The 22,972-nt window shown below is 34.2% G+C and overlaps 1 long non-coding RNA gene across 1 annotated transcript in view; it reads left to right on the top strand.

Moving 5' to 3' along the window:
* LOC149806791 (uncharacterized) overlaps window positions 1-22,972 on the top strand; it is an 89,845-nt gene that overhangs the window by 25,179 nt on the left and 41,694 nt on the right. The gene's annotated exons all lie outside the window — the stretch shown is intronic.

The raw sequence follows: 22,972 nt of genomic DNA, 5'->3' as shown, positions 1-22,972 counted from the left end.
TCATGCGTTTGGTAGCACACACACATGTCGAATCTTTGACCATAAATATGTTTCATTTTGATGATTAGGTGTCTTTTTTTGTGAATCGTGGTTATATTGGTACTAAGGTGTTACCAGGCCTTACACTTGGTTATGCATATGTGGCGCGAGGTTGGATTAGTGAGTGTCCCTCATTCGGAACGCTTTATTCTTTTCGAACTGTGTTAGAACGTTTAGGACTACTTGGGATTTAATTAACAATACAGTATTCTTCGTTTAACTTTGCACTTTGTATTCGAGGGAAAAAACTATTTCTTGAATTTTTCCAAACTTTTTGGTTTTGCATTTTCTTTTGCTTAGTTTAAGACCATAGCGTCTTAACAATATCTTTACACATAATTTATCTGAAGTTAATAAATATGTGCATTGCGAATAAAGACACTTCCAAAAATTCGTTACATTGTCCCAGCAAATATTGACATCAGATAATTTTTTTTATGAAAACCTTGGATCTCGTCTCGTAAATATCCTTGGTGAGTACAGTGCTAGAGTTTCGCAGATCACCGGACATGGCCAGGAAACATTGAGAAAAATGGCGTTTAAAAATGCAAAAGTAACTGTTTCTTCCTATCGAAGAAATGCTTTGAACACGACCTCCTAATCACCAGGACAGTCTTCAAAAATGCGTCATCAATGCATCTACTCCAAGTGCACTAGCATCTCATTTACTACGTTATCTTCGTCTGAAAAACTCTGGGACAGCGTCAACTTTTTATGACCGTTGCTCATTGGTCGCCAGAACAATTGTTATAACCAAAACACCATGGGCCACTTGTCCTCCGTATAGTTATTATAATAACAGGACTGCCAGCTAAAATGACAGCCAGTTTTTATAACATCAGAGGTTGGCCAAGGGCAACCGCACACCATAAAACACAGAATAAAACACCCAGCGCATATCGATAACCACCAAATTTATTATTTTTAATTTTATTTGAAGAAATACAGTAGAGGGTATGATATGAAACTTTGTCAAAGTTAAATTCAACGCGGTAGCATCGATAACAACATCAAAATGGTGAACATCCCTTTTCTCCTTTAATAGATGAGAGTATACTAGAATTGTAAAATCAGGATATTTGTCTTATTTATTATTCAGATATTAAAACTGCTGTCTGAATGCTCAATGCCATAAATATATGATATGTATTAAATCCGACAAATACAACACAAGTTATCTAATTAAATGTAAATTACTTGTAATAAGGTTAGTATCCCACGGATTATGACTGGAGATATTGTAGTGTGAAAAATAATAATATATTGATAATGTTCCTCTAGGAGATAAAATAAGATCAAGTTATAGGAGGACCTAAACCAGCTGCTATGCTAAGTTCTTACAAAGGATTATGGAACTTGAACAGTTGAATACTGGAGACAAATGTCATTTTAAGAAAAATAAAAAAATAAATCAGCCAGTGGAAAGTGGTGCGCAGACATGTATCATCCTGTCCCACAGGGGCACAGTATCCTGACACCAGCTCGACGAGTCCTAATACTAACCTCCTAATGCTGAGCGCCTAGCGAGGCAGCTGTTTAGTACCATTTTTATAAATCTTTGGTATAACTCATCCGGGGGTTCGAACCCGCAACCTGTCACATCCGAAGCGGACTCTCTAACCACTAACCTAGATAGTAAAGGGCCAATTAACGCATGAATAACTTAAAGTGTAATCATATTATTTTCTTTTTTAGGTGCAACTGTACAAAACAGAACACCAATCACACAGTCTATTTCTTCTGTACAAGAATCTATCCAAGAGTTATTTGAACGTTTAATTTCAGATACAGATCGTTATGACTCAGATGCAAACGTCTCAATAGGATTCTAACAATATATTAAAAATTTAAAAGATAGGCTACGCTATGCAGCTGTTCGTGAATGCAAAGTTATAATACTAGTGAATGCAAAGTTATAATACCAGTGAATGCAAAGTTATAATACTAGTGAATGCAAAGTTATAATACTAGTGAATGCAAAGTTATAATACTAGTGAATGCAAAGTCATAATACTAGTGAATGCAAAGTCATAATACTAGTGAATGCAAAGTTATAATACTAGTGAATGCAAAGTTATAATACTAGTGAATGCAAAGTCATAATACTAGTGAATGCAAAGTCATAATACTAGTGAATGCAAATTTATAATACTAGTGAATGCAAAGTTATAATACTAGTGAATGCAAAGTCATAATACTAGTGAATGCAAAGTTATAATACTAGTGAATGCAAAGTTATAATACTAGTGAATGCAAAGTTATAATACTAGTGAATGCAAAGTCATAATACTAGTGAATGCAAAGTCATAATACTAGTGAATGCAAATTTATAATACTAGTGAATGCAAAGTTATAATACTAGTGAATGCAAAGTCATAATACTAGTGAATGCAAAGTCATAATACTAGTGAATGCAAATTTATAATACTAGTGAATGCAAAGTTATAATACTAGTGAATGCAAAGTCATAATACTAGTGAATGCAAAGTCATAATACTAGTGAATGCAAATTTATAATACTAGTGAATGCAAAGTTATAATACTAGTGAATGCAAAGTTATAATACTAGTGAATGCAAAGTCATAATACTAGTGAATGCAAAGTTATAATACTAGTTTAAATACTAGTGATAAAAATGGATTCATTTAAACTATGGATAACTCCTACGATACATTCCAAAAGTGATAAAGAATACAATGACTGAAACTAATAATATGTAATAATTCGTCGTAAGGTAGACAACAAGGACAATAATCATAACAAAAATTATCTAGACAGAACAGATGATCTAGAGAATATATATTAAAAAGACAAATAAATATATGGGTATTATTTACTGCAAATTTTCATTTTGATATAAATTAACAGATTAACGGAATAACTAGGTAGTTAATTGTTAATAGTTATTTAATCTTATCGCTTTTGTTACAACAATTAAACATTTGAGTAAAATTGCAGAGAACGCGCTAATTAATGCAAGTGTTAACAAAATGGCAGTATCGGTTATTTGAAAACATAGTTTTCATGGCTGGTGTTAAAATCCAGATTATTACACTATCAAATATATAAAGCAATGCTCTGTCTACACTTTATCCGAAATGTAAATAAATATTGAGCCTTATTTTTATCTAACTAGCTACTTATTGCTAATCTTCTTAACAAATCTTGGTCATTATGCCAAATCTGTTGCTATAATATCAAAAGCTGAAGAATTAAAAACAGCAGCAATTGTTGCACATTATCTTTGACGAGCCATTTTATTTTGTATAGTGAATGAAACAAATAAGCAAATAAATATTAGACACTTCACCGATGAGGCGTTTAACATAATGGATTCAAAACAGTTTAAGAGAGTTTACGAACTATGGGTAAATGTTACATTAGTTAAAACTGCAGCTAAAGTAATATTCCATAATGACAGGTAAAATATATTTATAAGTATATTACCACTAATACCAATTGTCAACTTAAATGTAATACAGAAAATGTTGAAAGACGACTATTTAACAACGTGATTAGATACTTTAGCGGTGTTTTACATTTCAGGTTTAAATTATCATTTTCAGCTGGATAATGTTTAAGCAGATTTAATTTATACACGAGAACGAGCAAAGAGGACAAGTTTTAGATTACAAATATTTCGGCACGAAATGAAATAAAAAATTGTAAATACTATTTGAATCTTTGCAAACTTGAAAAACAATTTGGAAATAGCCTGAAGTATCTTGAAAATAACCTCTAGGTAACTTGAAATAAAATGTGATAACTGTTTAGAACAGCTTTTGTTTCGTTACAAAATAACTAGAAGGTAGTAACTGTGAATCTGTGGAAGATTTAATGGTTGCTAGATCGCCAGAAAAAGTAACTCGCTAAAGTTATAAGATCCGCCTAAAGCTGAAGTTGCAAAAACAAACTGGAAAAGAAACACGTCATTTTTAAAACTCCAAACCGAATAGTTTAAAATAGTCTGGTTACTGAGATAACTGAAGTGATTGGTGCTGAAATTTGCTACGACATTTATTCAGTGATATCTCGCGTAATTGTTGCTATATGTTTGAAGGCATGCGTGCAATATATTAAACAGAAGCAAAACTAAAATAACCATTTCCAGAAGAAGTAGTTACGAATAGGCCTAATATTTGATCCTTCCAAGAGCCAACTAATTTTCACTACCTATTTAATAGATTTGTTAATAGTAGACGTATGAGTAAGTTTAATAAGATTATATTAATAAATGCCAAGCGAAATGGACGAAATAATTATCATTTGGACATAGCAGCAATACACGGAACTAATACTGAAAGTTACAGTAATTTTTCCAAGAGGACACTGCTTTTAAAATAGATTCCACAAACTACATCATAATGATTGAGAATCAAATAGCACAATAGAGACCACCATTCAAAATAATCAAATAAATTCAATTGTACATACATTACTATGGACCATGGATTAAGTTTACCGTCTTGACAATTAACTAAGTCAAGAATGGTATAGTTAAAGATATAAAATATTAAACATTACAGAGGTGTAAGAAAAGATATTAAGAAGCATGTAAGTCAGTGGACTTGAGATGTTGGTATCACAAGTGTTGTTTGTAGATCTTGGCATCACAAGTGTTATCGGTGGAATAGGTGTTGCAGCTGCAAGTTTAAAAGTTGCAAAAATTAGTAGTTTCAGACTTAGTATGCCTTTACTTTTTACGGGGTTTATATGGAACTTTACATGGGTTTGATGGAAAAGCTTCAAACTATAAATTAATTATATTATGAAGATTTTAAATACTATAAGATTGTGACATCTACTATAACTAAGTTAAATAATATTGATGAAATATTCAGTGTCTCCTCCTCCATTCTTTAGGTGACAAGGGGTAAATGCCCCTTTAGAAAAGAAACTTGATAACATCTTTGCAGGGGACATAACATGAGTGACTTTTGTAACTGTATTACACTTGAGTTATCCCATCGTATTCGTGATATAGATTGCAATGTAATCAGAAACTAAAAACGTTATATGGGATTTAAGAGTATTTCAAATGGTGGTAATAAAACGTTGACTGATCATAATACAAGGTTAGAAATGTTTTATCTTGAACTACACGGAAGGATCGTACTTTTGTATTTTTGTTAAGCTGCAAAAGGTATTTTTCTGGTTAGTACAAGAAAAGAACCATACAATTTACACGTGATAAAGACCCTGGACAAGATATTGCTATTCCAGTAAATGTTGGTTTTGTATTGATTTTTCATAGACTTCCTAATCCTGCTTATAGATGATTTAAAAAGTATGACAGCATCAATGGCAAATTTTTAAAAATCATTTTCATGTTGTAAATATGAATGTAGAACTTAAAAAATTGCCTAATGGACCTCGCAATTAAAAGATTTCAGAACAAAACAATTATAAAATATAGTGTTTAGAAGAGGAAACGAACGATATTATATATAAAAAATTTAGAGAATTATTTGAAAGAAAGATAATTTTATTTGTGCAAGACTGTCTTTTTCTAGTCTTCTAAATCATTCTCTAAATTTGCTCAATAGCCTATCATGACTACTAAAACAATGAAATATCTGGGATATAATTTGCGCTTTCATAAACTTACATAAAATAACAGATGTCGTTATATCTCGTCCATTTCTAGGTCAATAAAAATATTTTTCAGTATCAGCAACAAGTTGAAACATAATACAGTTAAAGGTTTAATTCCTGTAGAAACAGCCATGTTACGTTTTGCAAACATAACCGTTTTTCTGTTTAATTAGTTTGTCTTGTATATGTTTTGTACTTGCCTTTGAAAAAGACTCTTTAAAGAGTAAAGAACGCTCAGGCCTTTTAGATACTGGTTTCGCACTGTTCGTTGTCAGTTTATCACACACACACACACACACACACACACACACACACACACATATATATTGTATGTATGTATGTATGTATGTATGTATGTATGTATGTGTGTGTGTGTGTGTGTGTGTGTGTGTGTGTAATTAAGCATAAATGTTTGTTATCCTGAATTCAGCCGCAGTAGTGGAAATTAGAGATTGCCTGGTTTTGAAAATGAAACGCAAGTTTAAAAAGTTAACGTATATCTGATGTCTTCAATATTTGTTAATACAAGTACAATTCTTGGAGTTTTTGAAACATGGTTATGTTCGACGGCTCAGATATTGTAGATACAGCAAACTGGAGAGCCTGTGTGAAAATCGTCAACCGTGGTTCACCCCTTTTTGTTGGTCATTCGATACACAATGGAGTAACAATTGTTAATACGACTCAAACTCGGTACGATCTTGTAGACGGACATGCCTTTGAAAACCAGTATGACTTTTACTTTGTGGGCTTCAGTTCAACGAATACGTATAGATATAAGATGATTATATTTGTGCGTTACGTGTAAAGGTAACAATTAGTGTTTTCATACATGGTTGCGGTGTTAGAAGCGTCAATAGGCTTTATTTTATTAGTTCATTTTTATAAAGAATAAATTCAGATATACTTACATGTGTATAATTATATGCATAGTGAGTGTAGTGAAAGTAATATGTACAAAATAAAACAGTAAAACTCCATATACATCTGAAATATATCATCCATCATTGCCGCCCTCCCTCCCCCATCCTGTCATTTGCAACTCATGGCTAAAGTAATATATGGCATGGAAACGAATGTCTATAAACACTGCAACAATGGGACTATTTGGGAAGAATGTAGCACTGGGACATTTTTCTGCCTGTATTGATCGCCTATAAAAAAGCAAGAAAGGAGTCGGTAAGGTCGATGTAGATGCTGGATAACTAGAGTGTAACGCGAGATATCTTGGATGGGAGGGGGACATGTAAATCAAAGTGGCGACCAAAAGCTGGGGTATTACATCCATATAACTTTGATAGTATATTTCTGACATAATATGTCTATCAAATGGCTATTTTCTTAAATTAACATGTTGGGCATGGGGATCAACAGGTATCCCGTATTCAGAAACGAACGAATATGCTCAGAATTAGTCGCAACCGATTCCATCCAGTTCCAGTGCTTGTAGTCTGATGGTAGCTTTAATCAGTCTGTAGCTTGTTTGAATATTCGAATGCTAAAGAACTATTTGGAGACCACGTGTTTTCGTATTCATTGGACAAATTTACTAGCTGTCCACCCAAGCCCCTTCCCCACATCTGTTTGAAACACAACTGTTTAAAGTTGTAATGATTTCTTCACATCTGGTCGAACATTCAAGCACAACACAAATAGGAAATAACAGCCACCAATATAAACGATGTTTTTTTTTTCGCCTGTCGAAAACAAATGATAATCCATTATGCGATCAGGTTTCATGCTGATAATTTAATTTCATTGAAAATATACCCATTCTAATCATCATACCATATCCTTAGCCATTCAGTAATAAGCAGTAACTCCAAAAAGGGCAAGGGAATTAATTTTAAAAACATATGCAAAGGAATCTTTAAAACCTTACAGCCATCTCCTACACATCGACACACACACGCGGCATACCAGTCAACTTTCACGTATTGCGCGTGAGACACACGCATCCTGTACAAAAAGCATGCTCACATGCACATCTCACTCTCGGTGCATACTATCTTGACATATCTGACACACACACACACCTCTACTAATATCTAATTATAGACACATGCTTTCACCTGTATTTTCAAGTGATGCAGACAGTCCACAAGACCAGTACTGATGAAGCTGAGTTAGGGTGCTTGGTGTGACAAGGTCTGAAGAAATATCTGGCAAAGTCTGAGGTGTCATATACAACTAGATATCAATTTCGACGTAAAATTTATCAAAAAATCCATTGGAAAAGGAATGTTTGAGATGACGCAATGACAAATATACAATATTAGAAAATATCGTTGTCTACCTTTTTACTTCATATTTGCCTACTAGTAAAAACATATTTGTAAAAAAAAATAATAATATCACCGAGGTAGTGGTTACACTTGAACACAAGATAACGACTGCAATAGTTCATATCGAAAGTATTAGTAAATTTCACATTACGTCACCAACAAACTGAATATTAAATGAATGAATGTGATGCGTTTAGATAAACCAGATCGTTCCATGTGAGGCCTTTTGTTTTGATCACGTGACAATATGTCGTTGGCGTTCACCTGACTTCGACTAGCGGAGTGCAACGCAGGGAGCATACGAAGCACGGAAAAAGACTAAAGAAACGTTCATGTTACGTATTCGACAGCAGTAACTTCTACATCTTTGACCGATCTACAAATAGCAAAAGTAACCATGACATTCATAAAATAAAGCTTTCGTATAAATTAAATAATTTCACATGAAAACTATTTCTAAAGATGAACCAGCCATACCTGATGCAACAAGCCTAATAAGGAATAAGAAAATGTTCGCCATGTTGAAGGAACTTCAAGAATATCATAACCAAATAAAAAACACGTCAGTTTCGATAAGTATAAACTGGAAAAGGAATTGAATCAACTTGCACAATTATGTATAAGTTGTAGTTCACATGCAGTACACGTGCATCATAATGTCGATGCAGATCATCTAATGTTTTTCTACTCTATTTAACATTATTTTAGTTTTGCATAAAACACAGCAAAGATTAAAACCCATATAGAAGCAACACTATCGTATACAGAACAATATAGTATATGTATTCCGAAAAATACCATTAAAATCTTATATCGGACCGATTATAGGCAAACGTGTACTTCGTCTTTTATTTCTTAATGATCTCCAAATGCTGGTAAATACTTTCGATGTGCTAAGCAGTGTTTGAAGAAGATAACCAGCATGACAAAAGCTAATTTACACAATCGATTATTTAGAGACGATTCTTCACATGAATATGCTTACAAATCTAATATAAAATTTGCATTCCCAACCCCACTTCGAACGTGTCTTTTCCACATCGATGTAGATAAATCACCTCAAGTTGATAAAGACATGAATTGCCAAGAACGATACTTGCAATAATTCGTCACATCGTCAGTCAAAAGTAATTTCATCATAGGTAGCGTGGCCTCGTGTTTTGCATTGCTGACACAAAGAGATTTAGAAGTTAGATTTTATTTTCACAGAGGTCAGTTTTGTAGTGACGTTATGAAAATAGTTACCTTGTTCCAGCCATTATAGCCATAAATTAATACCCAATCTCGTAGTACGATATCCCTAAGTGTCATGTCTGGGATAGCATCATCCTCCGTAGTTTTATATGTAAATCTTTTAAACTTGATACAGTGTCACTGCTTCATAAACGTGTTTCCCTCATGTATTTATTTATTGCATATACATGCATGTGTTACGTTGTAAATGGTTTAGCTTTAACGTCACCCTAAATTAAAATATTTAATAAAATCAAATGTTTTTGAAGATAATTGTTTTTGTTGTTGTGGGCTTAACGCCATTTTTTCAGCACATGATAGGCTATACATGGTGGCCGGTTTAACTGGTGGTCGGAAGAACACGGGAAATCTCCGGGGAGAACAAACGACACACGAGAACCTACCCTCAAGCCTTCGCGCATGCCCGCATCAGCCAAGCCCGAGACTCAAACCCATACTGACATAGCTTAGATGGCAGTGATCCGTAACGGTGAGCACTTTTCACCACTCGGCTACTTAGGGCCCCTGAAGATAATTGCTTTGTTTTTTTTTTTAAAGTCGATATAATAACTCCCATGATCTAAAGCATTTTGCTGTCTATCGCATTTTACTGTCTATCGCTAACTTACATCAAATAAAACTTCTGTTGTAGCAGATTTTCCGCTGTAGGTTATATGGATCACATCGATGTTACAGTTTCATTGGGTGCTTTTGACGATCTGACCAAAGTAGACAGATCTCTACGAGATTTCATTACTAAAATATATTTCGATTTAGACGCGTGAAAGCTTTCACTAATCCAGGCAGTATGTACATTTTCCCCATGTCCCTCCTTTTCAAAACAGGAGAGCATTTGTTTTGTTAGCCTTCTAGATTCATTTCAATTTAAATTATATTTTGCTTTGTGTATTGTCCTTGTCTTGAGGGATTCTCACCAACCCATCTTCTTGCCACCTTTGCATAACCAAACCAAGCGTAAGGTCCGGTAACACGTTGGTTATATGAGTGTCCTGATTTCACTATAATCTCAAGTCACCAAAAGGGTTTGCGAGTGTTGAAAGTGAAATATATTTATGGTCAGGGAATCGCTACATACGCTGTAACAGATTATGTGTAAGTGTTACCGAAAATTCCTGATTCTTGCTCAAATGCTAAAACATGTGAAATAGAGAACCACTCTCTAAATCAGGAATTATGTTTGTCCAATTTAGCGACAGATGCGAAGGCTGGTTGTATGGTGTCAACAAAGCATCCCATACCCTACGTAGCTCCATCCAACAAGATATATTACTAAACTCAAGTTTATGTTCCTATATTAGTATAATGGAATACAATGAATCATGTAGTTTCTGTCGCTTAACGTCATACAATCATAGACAAACAGCGATTTAACAACAACGAAAAATTGCATTTCAGACATGGAATAAAGTTGTAGTACATTTGTTTTGCTATTTAAACCCGTAGCAATTTGGGTTATTTCTTTTTACTTTTAGAAAACATAAACTGGGAAACATTTCCTATAATACTCAAGTTGCCTACCCAGAACAATTTGGCTATTTAATTCTACATTTACAAAATAAACTGGGAAACATTTCCTATAATACTCAAGTTGCCTTCTTAATTTGAATTCTAGAGCTACATAGACATTCGGTATCAAATCGTAGCATTATATGCAATGTCGGTCACAAAATACATGCATGCAGGCAGAGGAAACTGCCAAATGAAAAAGTGTATTTAATTAGTTTAATTGCTTTAGTAAAGGTTTATATTTGCAGTGTTTCGTGCTACTTCTGAGTGTTATGTGACACATTAGTCTATTTCTTTCAATAAAGTTATTTTTAATGTCAAATCTCTTGCATTTAGTATCGACTTTTCAGCGTGTAAGTTTTGTTGTTGGACAGTCTTGATTATTTTTGGAAAAAAATATTCAAATGATTTTTCTACTTTGAATTGTAAATATGCCAGTTCGTACTCTTTTCAAAACGAATTAGTTTATATTCACTCATTTGCCGTTTCATTGTTGTTATTACACATACTAATCATACAATATTATGCGTCACCTTAAAAAAGAAGTACCAGATATTTTAAACAGATGTGCGATACCACAATACGGTTTCTTATTTCGTTTGCTAATGTATATCCATTTATAAAACTAGCTTAGATTCATCGAGACATCATACAAGAAAGGCTCAGGATAATTTACAATGACATAAGTCAATATCACAGTTAATTGGTGAACGTGGGGTGTATAGATTCCATCTTTCACTGAACAGTATATCTCAATAAGAATATAACAAAGCTTAAAATTGGCATTTAAACTAACAAGAATATTGAACCTATTTTAGTCAATTATCACTTCTCATGTACATTTATACCTACAAACATACATATATAAATAAATACATACATACATATACCATAATGACTACGATCATTACTTGTTTGAAGGGAAACACGACCATAATACTACGCATTTAAAATTCAGATAAGTATTCGCAATAAATTCATATGATTGTCATACGTACTAAGACTATTGATTTAGTTTCATGACAAAACATCCGAATACTGTTTTGACACAGGTGATAAGTAGGCTATACTGAAGATAATCTCTCCTACTAGGAAAAAGACGAAAAAGAAAACGTCAAGAGTATTTCCAACCTCAACCCATCGCAATTCCGTTGCATTCTTAGTCAATATACAAGACCTACAAACTAGACGACGACAGATCCAGGCAAAAGTCTGAAGACACCTTGGGGGTTCAATTAATCGCTGATTCTGGGTTGGTAGATCTTTAACACGATTCGGGATACAACACAAGCAGCATAGTCGATGACTTAATACTTTGCTATCATTTTCTTTTAGATCTTCATCCTCCTCCTTTTCGGTCTTCCTCACTCTATTCTCCTTATTATCATCTTTCATCTTCTCTTCGACCTCGCTCTGTTTGACCACTCTTTTCTCGATCATCAGAGTGCACAATACGAGGATGGTTATAACTGCGCTAATGATCATCATCACCGTGAGGTAGTACACCAAAACAGAGACGGGTGCAGAGGACTTTGGTAGAGATGTGACAATGCTGTTCATGAAAACTACAAAAGCCAAGAAACAAGTCACAGAATATCCTGCTCTCTCTCCAGAACTTCTCGGTAAGATGAAGACAAATATGTTTAATCCGGACAATATTAAAATAGGTAGAATGTAGTTCAAGACATAATTCAGTGACCTTCTAGCAATTCTAATTTGGAATTTGACAAGGGATTTTGAGTCCTGGATTAACGTCTGTGAAGACGTCTTTTCCACACTCCACGCAACGTTCTCTTCAAAATAATCCTTCTTGAAACTAGACGCTATCAGAGTCAGCTCACTAGAAATGTATGCACGCGAGGTAAATTTGAATGAGCAATCATGAACGTCAAACGGATAAAAATAAACGTTCGGCTTACATGACCCTTGAAGGTCAACATTTTCAGTCCATTCACATTTACCAGATTTCAAGTACATTCTCACCTGGGATTGTTCTTGTACGATTTCTGTGCTCGCTCCCGCCGAATTGACTAGTATCAAGGACGGCTTCCAGATGCTTGCTGCCGATATCGTAACTGACGTATCAGGGGCCGTCGCACCATGGGCGTTAAAATAAATTTCCTCCGTCCACTCCATCGAGAGATATGTGCTTATATCCATGATACCCCCAACATCGTCAAAGTTGTTTAATGCCAGGAGTTGCATCCCTAACGAAACATTCAATGTTTTGGACAAGTCTTGCAGTGGAATCACACTGGTCTTTCCTTCATATATCGTGAATATATTTACAACCTCCGTCGATACACTGGACCAAGAAGCGGCATGGCACTCATGGGCAAGGAAGAATAGAAAACAAAAGATTATGGAAGTAATGTACATAGTCATGACAATTACAGCTAATCGCTCGATGATAATAACACCACTGGGTATAAGGTGACACTGCAAGATCGTTACCAAACAGGAGAACTAATATCGTTGACAACAGCAACAGTTGTATTTTAATCACACGCTGATCACGTGTCTAATTCTGTATTAAAATCATAATGTCCATAAAAATCTTTTCATGCATTACTGAATACCTTTCCCTCTCATATATTATTTTCTTTTGTAATGGAGTATATACCATAATGGTTCTGAAGATCCGTAATAGTATAAGCTTTGATGGTAGGTCAAATTGAATGTTTACTTATAACAATCGGCTGATATATTTAGCCTAAATAAATTGCTTTCTGCGTGATGCTCTTTCAAAAGCTATTAGTCATTTCATAAATTAAAACAGGAATTTCTAAAATGTCAGCAAATAGTACGTATGCACATATGTATGTATGTATGTATGTATGTATGTATGTATGTATGACTGACTGACTTTATTTGTTTCCTCTTCAGAAGAGATTTCAGTTGTTTATTAGTACAAATAAGAGATAGGAACATAGATTGACATTAATGGATTGAAAGTACACTAACCATGTAATATATCTATATATCTACAAAAATAAAGAAAACGCAATATCTAAAATACATGAGTGAGAATACTCATTGCAAACGACATATATATGCAACAGAGATTAAGAGAATAAAATAAAGGAATTGGAATTATTTACGTTCGACTTGAACGATTTAAATGGATTATCACATTGGCTCTCACGTAGAATACCTGTACATAATTTATAAGATAGAAATTGAAATGGGTCCATTTCCTTAATTGAATTAACAAGTATAATATCAGATATCGTTTTCAAGTTCATTTGTTCTTCTGAACATTGCGGCTATTCCTTCAGGCACCACACACTTGAATGCCTGCCATGATTGATCATCCATAGAATCAAAGATGTCCACTCTCTTGCCCTAAAGGATATGAAGTAATGAGTCATTGTCCTGACATAAAAGCCAGTGAACCTAATTTGGATTTATCTTTATATCCCTAAACTGACCACAGTCCAAGACTGCTAATTGTTGTCTCTGTAGAACAGCGCTGATCAAGACCTATAATTCTTCTTGCAGCTTTCTTTTACATACTTCTAGATCATATATCTGTGACTGGCTCAAGTTGGACCACAATTCGCATCCATATGTCATAGCAGGGAGTACTATTTTTGACTATATTTTAGCACTTTTAATTGGATTCATTCCATCCTTTCCGATGCCAGTTCCAACAAGGGAATAAAATACTGATCTTCCGTTATCATAAGCATTCTTCACTGCATCAGTATTAGAAAGATCTGTGGAGAGAGTAATTGTCCTGACATATATGCTCCGTCATTTGTTCTCCCAAATGGTCGTTAGTATCCAAAGTTAATTATGTTTTATATACAAGTTTTAAATCAAGATTTTGTTGTATTTGAAAAGTGAGAAAATAATAAAAGCATTGCTGTTTTATCACTGTAAACATACATGTATGTATGTATGTATGTATGTATGTATGTATGTATGTATGTATGTATGTACTAAGAATCAAGCTTATATCGAAGGTCATCGAATGTCTAATCGCCTATTGTTGACTCACTCAAAACGTATACATGCTTCCTCATTTGTTCTCCCAAATGGTCGTTAGTATCCAATGTTAATTATGTTTTATATACAAGTTTTAAATCAAGATTTTGTTATTTTTGAAACGTAGGAAAATAATAAATGCATTGCTGTTTTATCACTGTAAACATACATGTATATATGTATGTATGTATGTAGGTAGGTAGGTAGGTAGGGAGTTAGGTAGGTCCTTATATACGTATATATGTAGGTAGTTAGATAGGTAGGTCCTTATATACGTATATATGTCGGTAGGGAATTAGGTCCGTATGTATGTATGTAGGTAGGTAGGTCCTTATATACGTATACATGTAGGTAGTTAGATAGGTAGGTCAGTATATACGTATATATGTCGGCAGGGAATTAGGTAAGTCAATGGTTTTTTAAAGGATCTTTGTCTTTGTATAATAAATGATCCATGTTTGGTGAGCTCTCACGTAAGTTTTAATTATTTTCATAAGCATAAGCGGATGTCAAAACGAATGATTGATTATAACGTATGAAGAAATTCTACTCTTTTTTTAAAGGACATATGTATTTGTTAGTCCACGTTTCACAGGTGTATGAAAATGTTCTCAGGTGGAAATTGCATAGTTATTTATGGCATACGAATATTTCAGCAGTGTTTAGTGTAGACGAATTGTTTTCGGCCTTTTCATATCTCTTTCGCTTGAATTTAAATGTGTATTGTCAAGCTCAAGTTTCCATGGCACTTGCGCTTTGGCAAGTCCAAAAAATTCAGATAGTGTTCCGTTTGTAAAGTCACAATACAATTTCCATTTTTTACTCAATGTCAAGGTTACTCTAATTTTCTCGTACAGACACCATAATGCAAATATTTAATATCCGAAGCAAGTCTTGAGAAATAATGATATATATATATTCCAATGGATATATTACATATAGGTCGTGATGTTTGTACGTATCCTGGATTTGCCGACTTTCTCTAACCTAGCCACGGGTATTTTGTTTGTTTTGCCGACTCTGTGATATATTTATGTACATCGCCGATTTTAAGGTGAGAAAGGCGTAACTGTTAACATAATAACTTCAGCATTTCTTTGATAGAATTTTTTGCAAATAAAAGATACCCGTCACTAATGATTAACGACTCGGATTTCAATCAAAGCATGTTCGATGGACCGAAAATGTAACACCCACAAGAGGTGTGTATGATCTGCAGTTTATATAGTAGTTAACAGGAGACCGATACGTAAATAGTATTTGGTAAACTTTGAAATGGTGAAATTAAGTGTTCTTATACTCAATTACAAAAGAAGGCTTGTCAAATATTTTGGTGCATGCCAGCGATTAAAGGTGACTAAATGATAAAAAGCAGATATGTAACTGGACACAAAACGGCCCCAAGGAACAGGATAGAATTAAATCAGTGCGGTTTTTTAATTGGGTTTTTCGGGGAGGGGGGGGTATATGGGGGTGGGAGGTGGTGAATATTTCAGTGATGAATTAACTAGTTTCCCACTGGATGCATAATTCTTCACTCTGCATGATCATTAGAACTATGAGTTGAAAGATAAAGAAAAATTTAATGCATGAAAACACGATTAAAATTAAACTAATGCAGCTTTGTTATTGGTTGTGTAATGCTCTCTCTCTCTCTCTCTCTCTCTCTTAAATATCGAGCTATTTCGAAACACTTTTCTACGTAACCATTTTTGGGGCAAGCTCAAATTTTCCAAAGGGCAAGTTTCATTTTTCAGCCAGCTTGAAGATTTCAAAATATACTTAAACATGTATAATTATATCTGTAGAGAGTTGGACCAAGTAATATGCACAAAATACAAACAGTAATATTCCATATAAAACTAAAGTGTATAATCTCCCCTTCCAACGCCTGCCCACCCCCCACCTGATAGTTTGCAAACCTGGCTTAAAATAATATTGGGCATGAGTACGAAAGTCTATACGGAAAAACATCGTAACACTGGCCTTATTTTCAAACATCGTAACACCGGCCTTGTTTTCAAACATCGTAACACTGACATTATTTTCAAACAATGTAACACTGGCATTATTTTCAAACAATGTAAAACAGCGAGTATTTTGTAATACGGTAACACTAATAACATTTTGGAACCACTGAATACTGGGAGGATTTTCAAAGACTGCAACCCTCGGAGATTTTTCTTCTTATATTCTTCGCTTAACGAAAAACACAACGTATCATATATATATATATATATATATATATATATATATATATATATATATATATATATATATATATATATATATATATATATATATATAATACTACATTTTAGAGATACGTCTATAAAGCCTTTATATTTAAAATACACTAAATACCTATAATATTACACTTTTACTTCGAGCTTACCAACTTCATACATTTGTATAATTTCTACCTTTTAGAATGTAATACAGATAGTTAAATCTCCATTAACTTCATGACAGCCAATTAGTATAAAATTCAATAGTTGCGATTAATGCAACAATCATTTTGAAGAAATGTATTTTACTAAATTTAAAATAGAATACTACTTGGGAATAGGTAACTAAACACTACTCATTAAATTTAGTAAAATATATTTCTTCAAAATGATTGTTGCATTAATCGCAAATAAAATGCAGAAATTATGCAAATGTACGAAGTTGATAAGTTCGAGGAAAAGTGTAATATTATATGAATTTCGTGTATTTTCAATATAATGGCTTTATAGATGTATCTCTAGAATGTATTATATATATATATATATATATATATATATATATATATATATATATATATATATATATATATATATATATATATATATATATATATATATATATATATATAAGTATATATATATATATATATCACTTATTTGAAAAAGGGGCCCCGAGTGGCCGAGTGGTCTAAAGCGCTCACCGTTACGGATCACTGCCATTTCACCTGTCTGCGTGAGTTCGAGTGTCAGGCTCGGCTACCGTTGAAACGTGAGAAAGCCTGCCAGTAGCTTCTCGTGGGTTAGTGGTTCTTCCCAGGGTTTTCCAGGGTTCTGCCTCCACCAATTATACTGGCCGCCATGTATAGCCTATCGTGTGCTGAAAAATGGTGTTAAACCCTACAACAACAACTTATTTCAAAAGAAAGTTTGTTCCTCGAATCAGAACAGCTCTGTCATTTCCTTACAAAGACTCCGTACCTCATTCCCCAAGATGTAGCCGTATCTACACCGTTATGGGTGACGCCCTTGTTAAAAGAGCCTGACCTCCTTCTTCTCTCTCCCTCTCTCTCTCTCTCTCTAACCATGGGCAAAGACATTTCTTAACTTATGACTAATGCATTCTCATAGCAAGAACCGAATGGGGTTAAGAGACAATAATTAATAGTACGTGGGCACCGCAAAAATAGTGTAACACGATATATCTTAGCAGTAGGGGGACACATAACTGCAAGGGCGACTAATCGTTGGAATATTACGTAAATATAACCTTGAAACTGTGTTTCTGATACAATGTGCCCATCAACCGACCTTCTAATAATTGATTTGTCTGAAATCGTCACGTTTCAGCTATTCAGATAGGAACGAATCGACTCAGAAAAAGTCGCTACCTTATCCACCAAATTCGAGTGTTTGTTGTCTGACAAAGGCTTTCATCGGTCTGTCACTTGTTTCAACATTGAAATCCTTGAAAATGTTCATAAGTACTTCCTGAATGTTATCACGGAATCTAATCAAATGTCTCCTCGTGTATTTTTAACACAACGATTTTATGGTTTCCCAATTCTTGGTAAATTTCCACCTTCCCTCAATGGGATTCCTACAAACAGATTGAATTTGATGTAATGTTTACCTTACTGTGAATCGGATTAACCTGTATTTCGTCTCACCCTCCTGCATACCTCCCCTCACCAGTGTCTTCGCCTTGTTTTCAGGACGCCTGAAGTTGTCCTCACTCTAGATGCTTAATGACTCATGATATATCTGACACATATACACATCAATACTTACCCCTCTACTACTAATTCTATATACATATTAGTATTCGTCTATAGTTTCAAGTGATACTGACAATTACCAATAACATTAATCAGTCGTACATTCTTTTTGCTCTTGCTATTTCTCCACCTGCATCTAAGTAACATGCGTTCCCAAACTTCTTTATTGCATTCTCTTATTTCTTTATTTAGCATAACACTACTTTTAGAAATAATAAAGATGAATTGTGTGTGCTTGTTATGAGCAAATCTGATATTAATATTAAGAAATGTTAATGTTATTTGTTCTGCCCTAGTGACTTCGATATCGGATGTAAGTATGTCTGATGGTTCTGGCTTAAAGACCCTAATTTTCCCAGGACGAACACAAATATTCACGGACAGACCCCTTTCCACCAATCCCTCTCTACCTCCACTTTTTCGTGGATCGGGTCGGGTATTTTTTAAAGATATTTTATTTTTTGTCTATCTTTTTGACGTTTTTATTGTTCTGGGAAAATTAGGATCTTTGCGCCATTAAGTCCCAGGTACATCTACTACTATACCATTGTTTCATATTCTTGATTAAAATAAAACTATCAGATATTAAATTTACCTTATGTTGCTAAACGTCTTTGCCAATCGTCAACGTTTCAACGGAAGATATCAGAAATATTTCATCTTGTTGATACAGATAGAGTTTCAAACTTCCCGTTTAATCGTCATCGGCAATTGAAAAGATCGTTCATCTTTAGTTTATTAAGTGCATACTTTCTGAATAATATACTTTCGATCGATCAAGGTCTATTGTTATTTTCATATATCTTTGTGACCGATCGGATCATGGAAATTCTTAAACTTCTCAAACAAAACTACACTTAATTGTTCAAGAAACTTGAAATATTAGGACGGACTCTCCAAGTCTGCTCCTCGAATCAAAGAACGTTTAAGTTTATCAAGTCCACCTTTAAAAGAAGATGCCAGAAATTTCATTTGTCATTGTAACGGTCAATGGTTTATTGTCAAGTAGAATATGTTTAATCTAGCGGTTCATTGCTATCGGTAACTGTCAATGTTTCAAACACGATCTTAACATTTAGACAAAATTTCATACTTGTTACGACAATGCCATATCAAGAAAATCGTAGTTCAGCTTCTAATACCCGAGTACAAATGTATCAATTCCATTTTCACAGTACCACTTGTCGTAAAAATTGCACAATCCGCGTTTTATAATCACGTGGGTCTCGAGTTTGTGTTGATTGGATTTAATCGCCATCATCAGCACGTGTTTAATTTCTTCGTCCAACGCGGCTTTATAATCTTGAAATTTCGTTCGTTCGACAACATTGTTCTTTATTCCCTTCACTCGTGTTTTGACTTTTGCGACACCGTTGATGTCCGTGGCCACTTTCATGCAATACATTTTACTTCGAAAGCCAATAAACTCTGATATCGAAATAAAATTTGTTCGTGTTTGAACTCTCTGATAACAGTCTTATTTGCATTATCCTGAAACCCGATGTTTTGGGATAATCCGACAAAAGAAACAGTTCTCGATTGTCCTTGATCTTTTCATACGGATCTTTGCATTCAATTTCGTACATGAGCGAATCGGATCTCTGAAAAGCAACTTACTTCTTGACCATTTCTTCTTGACAAATCCATAATGGAAGTCGTACATGAGCTATATTGACAGATCAAGTACAGCAGCTCCAAGATAAATCGGGTTATTTACCTTTAGGTTAGTCTTTTGTTTTTGCATAGCATCAAGATTCTCGCCACATATTTTCATGCTAACGAAATCATCTGAAGCAACATGTTTATTTAGATGATCGACATTGTTAACAATTTCAACGTTGACACGTTTTCTGATTTTTTCCATTGTTTTGCTAGACACACTATTATTCATAAGCTTGAAGACGTTCTTTTCAAACTCCGTGGTAGCAACAGCTCTTCGTGTAGTATATGAGTCAATGTAACCTTTAATCCACCGCGATTGTTTGAACTTTAACACACGAAGAACGATTAGTAATACTAGTCCAACATATAGAGCTTGTTTAAGATCTTTCTAATAAATCACGTATCGGTTCTTGTTCATTAGATTCGGAATTAATTTACGAACCATTGAATATTTTCTATCGCCGTCCAGCGTTCCCTGTTGACCCGATAACATCTCGTAGTCGATCATCATTGATTCTGCGCTGAACGGATAATCGTTATGCAGTTCATGCGATTCGACAGGATAATTAAGGTCAACTTCAACGAAATACGAAATATTGTCAGGTATTTGTTTGTCAGTCTCCCGGAGAAATTTTTCAGGTTCAATGCAATGAAATCCACTGCTCGGCACTGGTTCGGACATTGCATATTTGTATAAATTATTTGCGTAGGAATATATTATGTAACTCAACATAGCTTCCGGATTCTACTTGTTGTTTGCTTTCGCATACTTTTTCGTGATTACACCGATTCCGCCACGGATTCCGCATTCGATAAAGTTAAACATGTTGACGTCGGTCAACATTTCTAACTTTACAATGCTGTACTTGAGCAACGCGTCACGTCTTAGTCCTGGTACGGAATATTACCAACACGGATCAAGTCCATAGCTGGTGTAGCTGACTTATCTGAAGTTTTTGAATACGCCAGAGAGTAATAGAACTTTTAGGACTATTTGGGATTTAATGATTCAATCACAATGCAGTAATATTCGTTTAAATTTGCACTTTGTATTCGAGGAAAATAAATTATTTCTTGAATTTTCTAAATTTTTGAATTTTACTTTCGCTGTTACTTGGTTTAAGACCATCGCGCCTAAACAATATCTTTACTCATAATTTATCTAAAGTAATAAATATGTACAATGCGAATAATGACACTTCCAACATTTCGTTACATTGTCCCAGCAAATATTGGCATCAAATACAAATTTTACGAAAACCTTGATTCTCATCTCGCCATCATCCTTATAGTGCTTGAGTTGACGCAGCGCAGATCACCAGACATGACCATGCAACAGTGAAAAAAATTGCGTTTCCAAATACAAAAGTAACTGGTTTTTCTTATCGAGAAAATGCGTTGAACACAACAATACGTCATGGATGCATCTCCTTCACGAGCACGAGTATCTCATTTACTGCGTTATCGTCGTTTGAAAAACTCTGGATCAGCGTCAATATTTGATGACCGTTGGATCATTTTTCGTCAGAACAGTTGTTATAACTAAAACACCATCTGCCACTTTTTCTCCGTATAGTTATTACAATAACAAGATTACCGACATAAATGACAGCGAGTTTTTTAAACAACGGAACCATTGGACCAGGGCAACCGCAGATTAAAAACTATAGATTTACAAACACCCAGCACCTATCCCTACCACCAAGAAGATATTTTTTATTTTCGTTGAAGAAATACAGTATACCATGCGTTATGAAACTTTGTCAAAGTTGACTTCAACTCGGTAGCATTGATGGCAGCATCAGGATGTGGAATATATTTTTATAGATGAGTGTGCTAGAATTGTAAAATGAAGATATTTGTGTTATGTATCATTCAGATACGAAAACTGCTGTCTGAATGCTCAATGCCATACATATATGATATGCATTCAATCCAACAAATGCAACACAAGTGATCTAATTAAATGTGAATTACCTTTTAAGAAGATTAATATCCCCCGAATCATGATTGGAGATATAATAGTGAACAAAATATATTGATAATGTGCCTCTATGAGATAAATTAAGGTCAAGTCATTGGAGGACCTACACCAGCTGCTGTCTTAAGTTCTTACAATTGATAACAGTACTGCAACAGTTGAATACGGGAGACAACTGTGAAGTTAAGAAAAATGTTGGTAACACAATTGTTATCGGTGGAATGGGTGTTGCAGTTCAAAGTTTAGAAGTTACAACAGTCTGTAGTTTCAGACTTATTATGCCTTAATCTTTTATGGTTTTTTGTGGAACTGTGCTAGGGTTTGATGTAAAAGCTTCAAACGAAAAAATCAATTATACTATAAAGATTTTAAATACGATAAGATTGTAACATCTACTATAACTACGTTTAATAATATTGATGAAATATTCAGTAATCAATAGGCGATAATGAAATAACTAACGATTAATATAGCATGATAGTGAATGCAACAACTGATTAAGATTGGAATTCAGGACTGCTATCGTAGATCAGACAATGATTCTAGTTGCTTAAATGGTGAAGACAACTTACCGAACAACAAAATCAAGTTACATTACAATGGAAGTACAGCCAGAAGAATAAATATTGCTTTAAAATGCATCGATAATGAAATGAT

This window comes from Sinohyriopsis cumingii, chromosome 1, assembly GCF_028554795.1.
Source record: "Sinohyriopsis cumingii isolate HCF-2022 chromosome 1, ASM2855479v2, whole genome shotgun sequence".
Taxonomy (NCBI): Eukaryota; Metazoa; Mollusca; class Bivalvia; order Unionida; family Unionidae; genus Sinohyriopsis; species Sinohyriopsis cumingii.
Note: the sequence above shows the minus strand (reverse complement) of the source record. Positions and strands in the feature narration are given on the sequence as shown.